Here is a 15,675-nt window from a genome sequence, read left to right as displayed (position 1 = left end):
TTCAAACCTCGTTTCAATCATTTTCTTCTGCGTAAACATCCATTTACTCAATCTTTACTTTTTAATCCACTTAATACCGCATGCTTAGAGTAATGCCATTTTTCAAAAGTTTCTCATGTTTTTGATGTGCCCATCCAGACCTCGCTTCAAAAACACGTACTGACGCATATATTTATCCAGAAGCAGTGTTTATTAAAAACCCAATGCATTTCGGGCTGCTGGGGCCCTTCGTCAGGGGTCACTACAAATGAACAATAGAACACATATTTATTAATTCACTTCACCAATGTGTAAATTGAATGTCATCTGATCGAACATTTGATTAAAAATACAACTCACTCTTACTCTCCCTGATATCTGCCATATAACTCAATAATCAAATATTTTGCTCAGTGTGTAATCAGTCCCTCCTTTATTTGCGAGCCGGAAACTTCTAGCAACTCTTATTTTAAAATAATCACCCTTTACAAACGTCATATTTAACCATTTGTTTAATTAAATTCCTCCAAACTCGAACCCTCTACTTGTTAAACAACCCTTCCCTTTACCCAGCGTTCATCTACATAACTCTACACATTCGCCAAACCAGATCCTGCCCACCATTATTATTTAAACGTCGCTCTGTTCCCCTTGCACAACTCAAACCTTGCGCATCATTCTTTTCAGTTCTAATCACAAACCTGCAACCTTTAATTTACCCACATAGTCACGAATTGTGCTTTCCCTCGCGTTTTTCACCTCACGTACCTGCCATTAAACCAGTCCGTCCTCATCTTCCTGAGAAAAGGAAGTGTTTCCCATCCCCGACCTCCCTCCAATTTAAACCCAGGGCTTGTGCTGTAAACTCCTCCCATTTAATTATGCTGCTAATAAGCCACCCGGTTTCACTTGCTGATCACGCTCTAAAGTTAAACACTTAGTACTACATTACCCACAATGCAATAAATATACTCAGAAAATCACCACCATGCAGCTGCGCAAATGTAGCCAAAAAATCTTATACGACATTGTGAATTGTCCATCTTAATCAAATAAAGCATTACTGATGTCCCTCATACGATCTAACCACCTCGTACATATTTTAATGTCAATCATAAAAACATTGCTGTCTGAACACGATGTTCCGTAAAGCATGCAGAACATCCGGAACATCGTGTTTAGACAGCAATGTTTTTATGATTGACATTAAAATATGTACGAGGTGGTTAGATCGTATGAGGGACATCAGTAATGCTTTATTTGATTAAGATGGACAATTCACAATGTCGTATAAGATTTTTGGCTACATTTGCGCAGCTGCATGGTGGTGATTTTCTGAGTATATTTATTGCATTGTGGGTAATGTAGTACTAAGTGTTTAACTTTAGAGCGTGATCAGCAAGTGAAACCGGGTGGCTTATTAGCAGCATAATTAAATGGGAGGAGTTTACAGCACAAGCCCTGGGTTTAAATTGGAGGGAGGTCAGGGATGGGAAACACTTCCTTTTCTCAGAAAGATGAGGACGGACTGGTTTAATGGCAGGTACGTGAGGTGAAAAACGCGAGGGAAAGCACAATTCGTGACTATGTGGGTAAATTAAAGGTTGCAGGTTTGTGATTAGAACTGAAAAGAATGATGCACAAGGTTTGAGTTGTGCAAGGGGAACAGAGCGACGTTTAAATAATAATGGTGGGCAGGATCTGGTTTGGCGAATGTGTAGAGTTATGTAGATGAACGCTGGGTAAAGGGAAGGGTTGTTTAACAAGTAGAGGGTTCGAGTTTGGAGGAATTTAATTAAACAAATGGTTAAATATGACGTTTGTAAAGGGTGATTATTTTAAAATAAGAGTTGCTAGAAGTTTCCGGCTCGCAAATAAAGGAGGGACTGATTACACACTGAGCAAAATATTTGATTATTGAGTTATATGGCAGATATCAGGGAGAGTAAGAGTGAGTTGTATTTTTAATCAAATGTTCGATCAGATGACATTCAATTTACACATTGGTGAAGTGAATTAATAAATATGTGTTCTATTGTTCATTTGTAGTGACCCCTGACGAAGGGCCCCAGCAGCCCGAAATGCATTGGGTTTTTAATAAACACTGCTTCTGGATAAATATATGCGTCAGTACGTGTTTTTGAAGTGAGGTCTGGATGGGCACATCAAAAACATGAGAAACTTTTGAAAAATTGCATTACTCTAAGCATGCGGTATTAAGTGGATTAAAAAGTAAAGATTGAGTAAATGGATGTTTACGCAGAAGAAAATGATTGAAACGAGGTTTGGAATGAGAAGGCAAGATGCACTCAGAATAGCTGTGCCTTTGGAATGGGGCGAAAATCGCCCCATAATATCGGCTTAAATGAATCCAGCCATGAATCTATTTGGCTTGTAAATCATGAAACAAACATCGTGTAAAATATGATGAACTCTGTTCAAAATCCCAAAACTAGAACTTGAAAACACACCTGACTCCCCCACCCTGCACCCTCTTACCCGTTGACGACAATGCCAATAGCGAATTAAGAGGAGAGTCAATTGTCATGTGTACCATATGAGCTAGATACTTTAACATGGAGTAACATTATTGTTTATTAAATCAGACGAAGGTGGACGAGATGTCGCCCATGGGCTAGAGCAGCCGACTTTGAAATTGGAACACCAGGTTTGAATCCTGGCCTCAGCTTCATGTCTTGTGGTTCTGGGCACATTACTTAATCTCCCTGTGTTTAAAAATGTGTAACTATTTTGTTTCTCTTGTAAAGTTTTTTAATGCCATTCGGCCAACCTTTTGATCAATAAAACTGCCCAAAAAGGTTTTTGTAGGCATACATTTTGAATACGTATTCTAAGATACTCTCATCTGTGATAATGAATTAGGAAGTAAAAAGGATCCTTTGTTAAATAAAATATTTGCTTAGGTTGACACAATTTAGTCAAGAGGGAAAGCTGGGATTGACCCCAGTGTTTCTGGTTACCCATCAAGAGGCTGAATTGCTCAATGTGCATCTCCTTCTTTCCCCTGTTTTACATCAAAGGTACTGCTTTGTCTTCAACTCGTGGTGCATGATGTTAAAGCGCTAATGGTAAGCAGAAGCTGCATGAACACTCAGCTTGTTCTGCACTCAAAGGTCCAACAAGACCTAGAATTGAGCCAGAGTCAGGTGTCAGGCTCACTGGCTCGCCCACCTATAGTTGATTTGTGACAAGTACGATTTGCACCCTGCTGCTACTTTTAATGCTTCCAGGAATGTCTGACTTAATACCAAACGTATGTGGCATGACTGACTGGGCATGCCATATCTCTCATGCCACTCAGACATATTACATTTCTGCATGGCACTCAAAGCACTGATAGGCTTTGGTGCTGCTGTGTACACCACTGCCACACTAGGCTATACCTATCATTTGGCTCCTCTGTAATTGCATTTTGGGTATTATAGCAGCTTCAGGATCTTCTGGTTCACCTTTCACAAAGTGGATTTAATACAGCCATTGTTGATTCCCAATGACTACCTTTATTATCTGCAAGATCTTTATGCATGCTGATGGCCACTGGTTTAACAGAATAGGCTATTGCAAACTGCTTTCACTGTACCATCAATACACTTTCTGACATGAAATGAAATGAAAAATTTTATTAAGCGCAACTGCTGCCCTGAGGCGTCCAAGCGCTAAGAACCAGATTAGTGCCTCTCATTGTGGTCAGCCCAAGAGTTAGTCTGCTTTGTTAAATAGAAATGTCTTTAGCTGTTTGCGGAAGGTCGTCAGGTTAGGATTGGATCTTAAATAAAGAGGGAGTGAGTTCCATAACCTGGCTGCATTGTAAGAAAAGGACCGACCCCCAGCTCTAGATCTTCTAATCCGGGGGACTGTCGCCAGGAACGCATGGGCAGATCGGAGCTGTTTGTTCTGGTGGTAGGGAGTGATCAGAGGGTGACTAATTTCTGGGCCAGCTTTCCAGTATGCTTGATGGGAGATGCACATGGACTTGAATTTAATTCTCTCCCTGACGGGGAGCCAGTGTAAAGTTCTTAAGCCAGGCTCCACCGGGGTTCTGTGTGGGAGCCCAAGCAAAATCCGAGCCGCACAGTTCTGCACCCGTTGAAGTCTTTGCAGGCAATATTCAGGCGCCCCTAAATAAAGGGCGTTACTGAAATCGAGACGGGATTGAATTAGTCCCTGCGTGACAGCCTGCTTAGCTTCGAAAGGTAGAAGTGGGAACATTTTCTTCATCATCCTGATGAGTCCAAAACAGGTCGCTGAGAGTTTAGTTACTTGGGTATTAAAGGCCAGAGTTTTATCCAACCACACTCCTAGACTTTTGATGTTATCTGTAGGCATAGGAGGCGCACCCATGCTGGTGGGCCATGGAAGAATCGTAGTGGGCGGAGCTGGTGAACCGAGGAGCATAAGCTCGGTTTTATCCCCATTCAGCTTGAGGTGCGACGCCGTCATTCAGCTCTTCACCTGTTCCAGACAGGTTGTTAGACTGGTTTGTGACAGCTGGCAATTCTTTTGTGTGAGAGAGACCACCAGCTGAGTATCGTCCGCGTATATAACGATCTTAATACCATACAGTCGGACGATCTCAGCCAGCGGTCTCATATACGCATTGGGGAGCGTAGGGCTCAGTGATGAGCCCTGCGGCACCCCACAGCTCAGGGACTTACTTGATGAGACACAGGCTCCCTCAAAAACCTGAAAAGTCCTACCACTCAAAAAGGACTTAAACCAAGCAAGAGCTTCACCTGACACTCCTACACTATAGAGATGGCGCAACAAGGTTTCATGGTTTACCGTGTCAAAAGCGGCGCTTAGATCAAGGAGAATAACTTCCACAGATCCTCCCTGATCCAAGATCCGCCTGGCTTCTTCTGTGACCGCCAGCAAAGCGGTCTCCGTCCCATGCTTGGGGCGGAAGCCTGTTTGAGTGACATCCAGTAGCTGGTTGCTCTCGAGAAATCTCTTAAGACAGATGTTAATGTGTTTCTCGAGGATTTTACTCATCCAGGGGAGTAAGGAGATTGGGCGGTAGTTGCTAAAGTTGTCAGGGTCGAGGGTAGGCTTCTTCAGGAGTGCTCGCACCATAGCCAGTTTCCAGTTGGACGGTACGGTGCAAGTCAGTATGGAGGAGTTCAATAACTCCATAATCACTGGAAGAATGGTCTGACTGGCTAAAACTAGCGTGCATGGGGGCGCAGAGTCACATGGAGAGCCTGATTTTACTTGACGTAACAAAGGGTCAAGAGTTTCCAAGTCTAGTAGGGGAAAGTAAACTAAGGTGTTTTGGTGATGGTAGGGGGGAGATCCTTGCATAGAGGAATCTGATTCCGAGTCTGGGAATGATAAATAAATCTTGTTTATCTTTTGATGGAAAAATTCGGCTAGGTCGTTGCATCGGGAGAGTGGGTTGTAGTTGGCGGCCTGAGGAAGTGGCAGCCTGGTCAGGCTCTTTACTATTTGGTACATCTCTTTGGATTGAGATCTAGCCGACATAATTTTCTCACTATAATAGGCTGACTGTGTTGCTTTTATTTCTAATTTATAGGCTCTGATAGCCTCCCTATATGTAGCTTTATCTGTAGTGGTGTATCCCAAGTGCCACCTCCTCTCGAGCTTCTTGCAAAGGCGTTTTTTTCTCTCTAAGTTCTTCCGAATACCAGGGAGCTGTTTTTCGCTGCCTTTTTAGGTTGGTATTGCGAAGGGGAAGTATGGACTCAATTGATTCCGAGATCCAATTTTCATACTTGTTGTCTAAAAAGGGATCCCCAATAAATGGTGGTCTGGAGGCAGCAAGAATGCTAGTCCACTGGTTCAAAGGAAGTTTGGACCAATTCCTCATTCTCCGCAAGGTAGGAGTGCGGGGTATGGGTTTATGTATGGTCCAGGTAAAAGAGATTAGAGAGTGGTCAGTCCAAGGAAGGCGGCTGATCGAGCCTACTTTGAGACATGTACAATTACTGAATACAGGGTCCAGGAGGTGACCTTTAACTTGAGTAGGAGATGTAACAAGTTGCACCAGCTGGACTGCAGCCAGACTCGCCGTCAGCTCGACGGCGGCATTGTCTGAAAGGTTATCAAAATGTATATTAAGGTCGCCAAGCAGAGTGAAATTAGAAGGGGACGTGACCAGGTCCGCTACTGAGGATAATAGGGATATGTTAAACTGTTTAAGTGGCCAAGGGGGGCGATAAATGAGAATGCCTGAAAAGCTGTCATTAGGAGAAAATTCAATAGTGGAGGCCATACTTTCGCAATCATTAATGGTCTCGGAAGGACAGCGACACGTGTATTGATCCTTATAAATGATAGCGAGCCCACCGCCCTTCCCATGAAAACGGTCCTTGTGGGCAATCTGGTAGCCTGGTGGGAGGGCTTGCACCATATCAGGGTCGGAATCCAAGGTTAACCATGTTTCGGTCAAGAAAACTGTGTCAGGTGAAAATGCGTCCAGCAGCAATGAAATTTCCAAACTATGTTTTGGCAGGGACCTACAGTTTAGCAGGTACATTTTAAAATCCTGCATGTCATCCGTATTTTGTGAAGTCATAAGCCCTGTGTTGCAGAAGGGACAACCCTGGGGTAGCTCCAGAGGATGAAAGGGGTGACCGCAGCTAGTGGCTATTAGGGGCCGTAGTTTGTGAAGAGACCCTGTGCTATAGGAAATCCTATGTCCCAATGGAGAAGCAGGGGTCATGGCCCCTGGCCCCGGTCCACCGCGGACGGGCGCAGATGGGCTTGCCTTTGGCACACCGCGGGCGCGCAGCTAGCGCGCCCTCTGCGCCTGCCGGCTGCGCGGACTATAGCTGGAGTTCATTTTATAGAGGTAGAGGAGAGCGGGAGGCAGCCCAACAACTGGTGCGCTTACCTCGTTTCCCCCCCTAGATGGCGGCCAGCCCTGTCTCGGACCGCGTCAGAACCTAATCGTTCTGAGCGGGGAGCAGGGTTCGAATACTGCAAGGGGCAGATAAAGGTTCCTGATTAAAATACAAAACCAAAATAATATTGCAACGCAACTTATTTCTCAAAAGTATTTAAAATTGACAGGCAGCATAACCCCCGGCTTCCGCCTCAGGGGAGATAAACAAACACACTAATCTACGCCGGCGTGTCACAGCGCACTTTAAATACCTAGGGTGGGAGGCAGCCCAACAACTGGTGCGCTCACCTCGTTTCCCCCCCAAGATGGCGGCCAGCCCTGTCTCGGACCGCGTCAGAACCTAATCGTTCTGAGCGGGGAGGAGGGTTCGAATACTGCAAGGGGCAGATAAAGGTTCCTGATTAAAATACAAAACCAAAATAATATTGCAACGCAACTTAGTTCTCAAAAGTATTTAAAATTGACAGGCAGCCCAACCCCCGGCTTCCGCCTCAGGGGAGATAAACAAACACACTAATCTGGGACTGATAGGACATGGGACTGATAGGTCTTTAATTTGAGAGCACACAGTGCTGTTTCTTCCAGTCTCTCATGCGTTTTTCTTCCCAACGAAGGCTTTCGTAGGGTGGAACAAACGTGCCATTTAACACCCTAGCCTAGGCTTTTCCTTATTTTTATTTTTTATTTTCCAGTAAGCAATAATTGGACAGTTTCTTATACAAAACACAAAGAAAAAACAACACAGAATTAGGGAGGCCCCCAGAGAACATGAAGGTAAAAACTAAAGATAAACAAAAAACAATCGAGGAGCCAAACACATCGTCCATGGGACTCCCAGACCATAAAAACAGAAGAGACCTTAGCTCACATAGACTCGGAGATAAGAACCCTACGAAAACTGCCGAGCGTGGCATTAACCCTACCTTCCCCCTATTCTTCCATCAACAAACCCCAAACCTGTCGGCCCGCATCTTCCCCCTTCGACCTTTACACTTATACAAAGCCATCTCCAGATTAAATACATGATGTAGTCTTGCATACCAAGCCTGATATGTTGGTGGCATTGCATCCTTCCACATAGTAGCTATCAAAATGCGATACACAACTGCAGCCATATAGCATAGATATTCTTGAGTGAGGTTTAGCTGTAATCTTTCATCAAATCCCAATATTAACAGTGTTGACGTCAGGGTTACTACCCGCCCCATATTTTGAAACTGTTCAATACCCGCCTTCAGAGCCAGTAGTTTGTCACACTCAGCAAACATGTGTATTATATCAGCTGGTCCTTGATCACACCTTGGACATTTGTTAGTCCCCTGTTTCCCCCCACTCCCAGAATTTGGCCGGGGTAAAGTAAAGTCTGAACACTGTTTTATACATTTGAGCTTTGAGGTTTGCACTTAAAAAAACTTTCTTAGACAGCTCTAATGACCTACAGATATCTATGTCAGGATTATCCAATTTTACTGCCCAGGCACTTTCTTCTTTACAGATGTCATCCGGGGTGGCATCCATCAATATTGTATACAAGTCCTTAACACAAATTCGATTTTTCATCAAATGCTCTAATAATGGGATTTGACCCAAATTAATGTATTGCATGACCATGTTATTCATCACCTCCCTCACTTGTATATATTTAAAAATAGTACTTGAATGTAGCCCGAATCTTGACGGGAGTTCCTCAAATGTGGCAACCCCATTCTGGTCTGCAATATCCCCTATCTGCCTTATACCTGCATTTTCCCATTTTTTACTTATGCTATCATACAAGAGGGCCGGAGAAGCTGAAGAGCGCCACATCCATATATATCTATGGATTTTAAGAATCTCCAGCTTTTTACTGATATTTCGCCATATATTCCAGGCAGTTCTTAACATTTTTAAACATGTTTTCTTATAATAACTGCCTTCCAGCTGCCTTAACAATAGCCCAGGAGCAAGTTTGCCAACTGCTAGTTCATAAATATTTGGTGGGATCGCCTCATCAGCCTCCTCCGCCCCTGCCTTACCCTCACTTTGAGACCTAAATAGAATAATCATGTGTTGCAGCATCACTGCCCAAAAATAGTATGTAAAATTAGGGATTGCTAACCCCCCCCCCCGATGATGCGGTAAGGTCATAAATTTGAATGATCTCCTAACTTTTTTATGCCCCCATATAAATTGCGCAAATATACTCTCTACCTTTTTAAATATGAGATTTTCCGGTTCTATGGGTATACACCGGCAGAGATAAAACAGCTTAGGGAACATCGTCATTTTAATCACGTTTGCTCTGCCAATAATGGAGAGATGTAAATGCTCTAACCGCTTCAGGACCCCTCCACTTTTTTCAAAATCGGGGGAGGAATTTATTTCCCACTTTGAACCCACCTCAGCGGTAATACAAATCCCTAAATATTTGGCTGCATCTGTCTTGAATCCTGAAATTGTGTATTTTTGGTGCAGACAACTTGTGTTTTACCAGTATTTAGGGTATATCTTGATTGTTTGCCAAATTCTATTGCTAGCCTTTCGATCTGATCTATAGCGCTATGCGGGTCTGGAGTGACAACCGCGATGTCATCGGCGTAGGCTAGCACTTTTGTTTGATATCCTAAGGTGACTACTGGTTTAATTACTGGATTCGCCAACAATGATCTAAACAAGGGATCTATGTATAAAGCGAACAGTATGGGGGAGCAAGGGCACCCCTGCCGCGTCCCCTGTGAAATTGTGATCCTGTCCGACTCCTTCCCCATTAGTTGAATTTTAGCATGTGCCTCCACGTACATGGCCTGCATAGCTATTATTATTCTTTTACCAAATCTCTTAGCTCTTAAATTGCACCACAGATATCCCCACTCAATTTGATCAAATGCTTTCTGAGCATCCAACAATATGAGAGACATATGTGCCGCTGTGGCTGCTGCAATATCGAATAGAGAAATAACCCTACGAACATGATCCGTAGTGCTTCTGCCCGGGATAAACCCATGCTGCCATGGACTCACTAATGTCTCGATTACCCTAGACAGTCTCAGGGCCAATATTTTTTAATATAGTTTCTCATCCGTATTAATTAATGATATTGGCCTGTAGGCAGCTGGATCTTCCGGCTTTTTACCCTTCTTCAAAAAAATAACAATATTCGTTTCCTGCCATGACCGTGGTGGTACCCCTTTATATTGTACAGATAAAAACAAATCCAGCAGTATTGGAGTGAGTTCTATCTGTAAGGCTTTATAGATCTCCATCGGTATCCCGTCCGGCCCTGGTGCCTTTCCTGACGCCATCGTCCCTAAGACCTCCAGAACCTCATATAGTAATATCTTCCTCAAGCTTAAGGAGCTGGTGAACTTCATTCCCGGGTTCTACCCCCAATCCGTCAGCTACGGGGTCCCTGGAGCGATAGAGGTCCTGGTAAAAATCAGCAAATATTCTTAATATACCTATTACATCTGTAGCTATTATTCCATCCTTCCCTCTTAACAGTGAGATATTATTAGCCACTGCCCTCTGTTTCATTCGTAATGCCAGATGTTTCCCTACCATCTCCCCGTACTCGTAATTATCCCAAGTTGCTACTTGAAATTTTTCCGCCACTTTTTTATTAAAAATTCCATTAATTTTAGCCTTTACCTTAAGTACTTTTAACTCCAAACTAATTTGCTGTTCTTCCTGCTTCTGTGCTATGGCAGCCACATGTTGTCGCTCCAGTGAGCTAAGTTCTTCTGTAAGTGCCTGAATTTCATCCCTTACTACTTTCTGATGGAAAAACCCAAAGCTTGTTATTTCGCCCCTAAGCCCTGCCTTATATGCATCCCAGATAGTCTCTCTGGATGCACTATATCTATTCATGTCGAAGAACTGTTTGATCCACCCCCTATTATGATCTATAAATCCTTAGGAGAGAGATGCAGATTCAGAGACAAATGATTTTTACTCACTCTCCGATGCTACATGGTCCGGATTAGGCTCAGGGCAGGGGTCTTATACAGAGTCAAGTGAGGAAGACAGCATTTAAGGAGCAGAAATGGAAGGGAAGGGCAGAGATAGAATCACCCCTAATAGGAAAGTACATCCCCGGTCAGGAAAAACTGGCAATTTCAAGCATTCTGATTATAGACGGGAGCATACTTCGGAAGATCAACAGGGGGGCGCCCAGACCCATCTTATACTGTAGAGGAGCTGACAGGATCACCAGCACAGTCTCTGAGGTTAGAATCCATCCTGCAGTGTGTTATGGCGCACAGGGAAGAAGCTCTTTTGGAAAGTAAGTGCTCTCAGAATGCCACTCGGAAATTGCAGGGGGCAATTAGGAAAATTGCTAGAACCTGCAATGACATAGTGGATCGGATGACGGAGCTGTAAACAAGGACGGCCGCACTAGAAGAGGATATGGCAGGCTCAAGAGGTCAAGCTAATGCCCATGAGGAGCAGCTTACTGACATTCAGTGGAAATTCGAGGAAGGGGAAAATCGCCAGAGAAGGAACAACCTACGCTTTTTGGGAATTCCGGAGAGTAAAGAAGTTTTCCGATGCACGAATCTTCATGGTCCATCTTCTGGAGAAATCTTTTCCGGATCTGGTAGGATGGAACTGGGCTCAAGAAATACAGAGAGCACACCAAGTTCCCTTTAACATTCGACAGCCAGCTTGCCCAGATGCTAAACCTAGAGCTCTTCTGGTACATTTTGGAATTTGTTTGTTGAGACAGAATATATTTGAAAAGGCTAGACCAGAATCGCAAAGGGCAGCCGAAGGGTTTACCTTTTTCACTCGGCCGGATTTCTGCCACGTTACGGTGGAACGAAGATGGCAATTGCGGCAAATGATTTCCCAGTTTCAGGAGAAGGGCGCACAGGCCTTTCTTCTAAACCCGGCCCGGCTGAAAGTCATCTGGAACGAGCAAACCCGATTTTATGTATCGGAAATCAAGGCCAAGGAGTTTTTGAATACAGGGGGGTGAATGTCGGATAAGTTTTCTTTGCATAGATCTCTGCTTTTATTTTCTCTCAGATCACGAGTGGACTGATGGACGGAACGGTCAGAATAGACAGAATGGACAGAACGCGGAAAATAATGACTAGAAAATGAGAATAAATATATTTATCAATTATATTTCTGGGTTGGGGTGGGGTGAAGCTTTGGGTTCAGGGTTGTTATCTAAGTATTTAGAAATATAGAGATGCACGGTATGCACAGTCGGCCATCACTGGGGAAGGGAAGGTGCCACCACTCATCACGCGTAGACCTAGAGAGGTCTGATGCCTTATGCATCAGGGTGGTGGGGTTAGGAGGGGGTCACTGAGGGAGTGGGGGGGAGAGAGGGGGGTTGGGAGAGGGGGGAGGGGGGAAAACAGAAAATACAGGAAAGCAAGCTTGATGGACAGGAGAAAAGATGTACTAGGGGTAGAAGCTACATTGGAAGGAGGGTAAGAGGAAAACTGAAGGTACAATGTAGGAAGATGGGAAGCGGTAAAAATGGGTAGTCTGACAATATCTACTATTAATGTCGGGGGCTAAATGATGGGGGAAAAAGGAATAGGGTTGGGGAAATGCTTCGAGCACTTAGGGCGGATATTATATGTCAGCAGGAGACCCATATTCCTCGGCAGAAAAGAGAGCTCAATTTTATACCAGGATACTCCCAAGTTGTTTGCTCCTCCCAAACTACTAACACCCGTGGCGTTGGGATACATATCTCCTCTCAAATTTTACCTATTAATCGAGTAAAGGCAGATAAATGGGGACGATGAGCCATTGTTTTTATACCTAATAACTGTACTATATGTACAGTATACGGCTCCAATTTTGACGACGCTGAATTATGGGTAAAACTGGAGATGGAATTAGCATCTTGGCCGACACCTATAATTATATGTGGAGATTTGAATATTCTTATAGATACGGGGGAGTGGGGTAGGGGCGGGTATTCAGGTAGGAAACCGCAGGTTTTTAAAGCAGTGTGGCTCACTGGTTAGAAGTGGCAGACCCTGAAGCAGAGATCGGACCGGGACCAGTGTTCAATTCCCGACACGGCAGGGTCTTGGGTCAATGTCCACGGACTCGATAATTCTCGCCGAGGTGCCTACGCTAACCATGGGTCCCAATCTGCAACTCTGGGCAATAGCTTGCTTAATCTCCACAACGGCCCCATCAGCGCCGGGGATGCCTGGCTTCACCTTGGAGGTGCCCAGGAGGGAGCATCTCACAGGGAAAGCCTGCGGTATACAGCACCAGGACACTCCGAGATGGAGTGCGCTTTACAAGTATACTTACCTACCTAAAAGCTCTTACAGAAAGCCATGGGTTGGTCGAAATGTGGGCATGTAAAAAAAGGGGGGATCCAAGGTTTACGTATTTCTAATGCCCACATAGAAAATATGTTAGATTTGACTATTTCTTGGTTCCACTGTCTCTTTTGGAGGGAGCGCAGATTAAAAGGCTCCCCAAAATTGTATTGAACCATAACCCACTGATAATGAGCATAGTGGCCCCGGAGTATATAGAGAGTTCAATGAAATGGACGTTTGATAAAAAATTATTAGTCATTAAAGCCTAGGCTTTTCCAATGACAGTGCTAAGCCCTTTATTTATGTTTCGGCTCTTTGGGCTTAGGGTTTTTTTCTTTACTTTTTCCCCCAAAAGGTATGGAGGCCAAATGTGTGTTTTCTTTTTCCCCACACTTTAGGGATTTTAAAGATACTCAGGATTTGCGGATTCCTCCGGCTGAAACCTAGAAAATACCGTAAAAATATTTTTAGGTGGAAAACTAGAAAAAATTCCTGTGCAAGAAAGCATGTGTTCTCTTTTTCTAAAAATTGCATCAGCAAAAGATTTGCAGAGTTGTAAAACAAAACAAAACACAGTTAAGACATTTCATTCTGCCCAGCTGATTAAAATTGGTGGAATTAGAGGTTAGTGTTCACTGCCAGTCACTGCCAGGAAAACACCGACAATAGGAGACATTGAAAACTGCTAAATTCTCACCTCGCCGTGGGAGATGACTCCCATGACAAGGGGAGCATTGTCTTTTTTTATTTTCAAACTTCAAATCCGATTTCGTGATTTTCTTTTTGAAAATCAAAAAAAGAAACCTGTTTGGTGCAGTGCTCCATCATGTTGACGTAGCCCTTCAGCAAACAGTGAAATGCATTGAGAGGAACCGATGTGGTGGTGGTTTCTGGCAATTAATTATTTATGACCGCCAACTTCACGGTCATTTATAAATCTGTTAGGCGTTCCCTCCACCAAGGCAACACTTCTTTGCCCTGGTGCAACAACGGGCTGTCCTAAAGAAAGTAATCAGTGAATAAAAAATAATGAAAATAAGTAGGAAAAACAGCCATTCATGACAACAAATCTGAAATATTTCGCTGGATGGCCGACATTTACATAATGAGTTGTATAAGCATCCTGCCTAGCCCCACCCCACAACCACATCCTATGCGACCGCTGATTTGCTGTCAGAGTTAGTCGTTGTATCTCCACATATGAACAATAGTCCAAAATAGTCCCGCCATTTGGTGATATGTGTAGGGGCAGACTCTTGCAGTGTATATAAGTTCCTCCTGTTTTGCACACCAGTCTACTCCTGTCTGCCATTCGGATAGCGTAGTGTGTTTGGGGATTTCATCTTACACGCAATGTCTCTTTTAGCGACCAATGTTGCCAACCCACCATTGTGCAGTCTACCTGAGAACCTTCAATGTCTTCCAGGAAACCCAACAGGGTCACTTTGGGTGTCAAGTCAATGGGCCGCTTAATGATTCGGGAAAAGCTTTGGGCAATTCGCTGCCAGTTTTGAGTCAACTTGGGACATTGTAATAACATATAAAAGAAGTCGGCTTCCCGACTTGGACATCAGATACAATTGGGCTCTGAAAGGATGTCTGTGCACCAGAGCCATTTGGTGTGATGTTGCTCTCTTGCAAATAGTGTAATTGAATCATCCGCAGGAGGGCAGAGTTGGCAAGTTCACTAGGGGCCTTACATGTGTCCCGCCATTTAGTATCTTCTAGGCTGTCCACCCAATGCTTCCACTTCTGATCCTTGAGTGTCTCTGGGGCATGACAAGCCAGGAAACTGTAGATCTGGGAGATGCTACCTCCATTCAGATGGACTATCAATAGTTTGGCCTCTAGCGGGTTGTACTCTGGTATGTCAATGAGGATCGCCTGGTGATGCGCATGTCAGAGCTGTAGATATTTGTGAAATTGGGTGTATGAGAGTTGAAAGTGAGTTTGTAGGCCATGAAATGCTTTTATGTATGATCTTCTCCAAAGTTGTGCTGTGTGACTATAGTATGTAGGTTGGTTCCCATTTACTTTTAATGTTTTGTATCTTTAAAGAATGTTTAACCCTTGAAGTTCTTTATTACACATATGTATTCTAGAATGTGTATTGACATCTTCAGATTATCACAGGACTTCAGTGTGATCAGTCGTGGGTCATCTCAGAGAATAAATCAGCTTTATTTATCCTTCTACTCGTCTTATATATATATTTATTGTTGGATACCTCCTTTGAGAGCTTACTACATTGTTTGGTGACGATATTTTGTATTGGATGGACTACACAACGGACTACAATCCGAAGCGGAATTTAACAATTGACCCACCGACCCTCACAACTTTATTTTCAGCACTTCTTGAAGACACTCTTGAAGATTAACTCAAGTGTTCCTGCATCTGTGAGTTGTTTTTCTCCATGTGTTTGTCTTCGGTATTGCTTAGGGGCATCTTTGAGGATATAACAATCACACTCACCGTTGGTTGAGGCTGCTATCATTTAAATTCTGCCTCCATTACATGTGCATG

At 43.8% G+C, this 15,675-nt stretch overlaps 1 long non-coding RNA gene across 1 annotated transcript in view; it reads left to right on the top strand.

Moving 5' to 3' along the window:
* Window positions 1–15,675, top strand: part of LOC144762673 (uncharacterized) — a 197,611-nt gene that overhangs the window by 166,206 nt on the left and 15,730 nt on the right. The gene's annotated exons all lie outside the window — the stretch shown is intronic.

Source organism: Lissotriton helveticus, chromosome 6 (genome assembly GCF_964261635.1).
Source record: "Lissotriton helveticus chromosome 6, aLisHel1.1, whole genome shotgun sequence".
NCBI classification, from domain to species: Eukaryota; Metazoa; Chordata; class Amphibia; order Caudata; family Salamandridae; genus Lissotriton; species Lissotriton helveticus.
The sequence above is the reverse complement of the archived record's forward strand: the minus strand, read 5'-3'. Positions and strand labels throughout refer to the sequence as shown.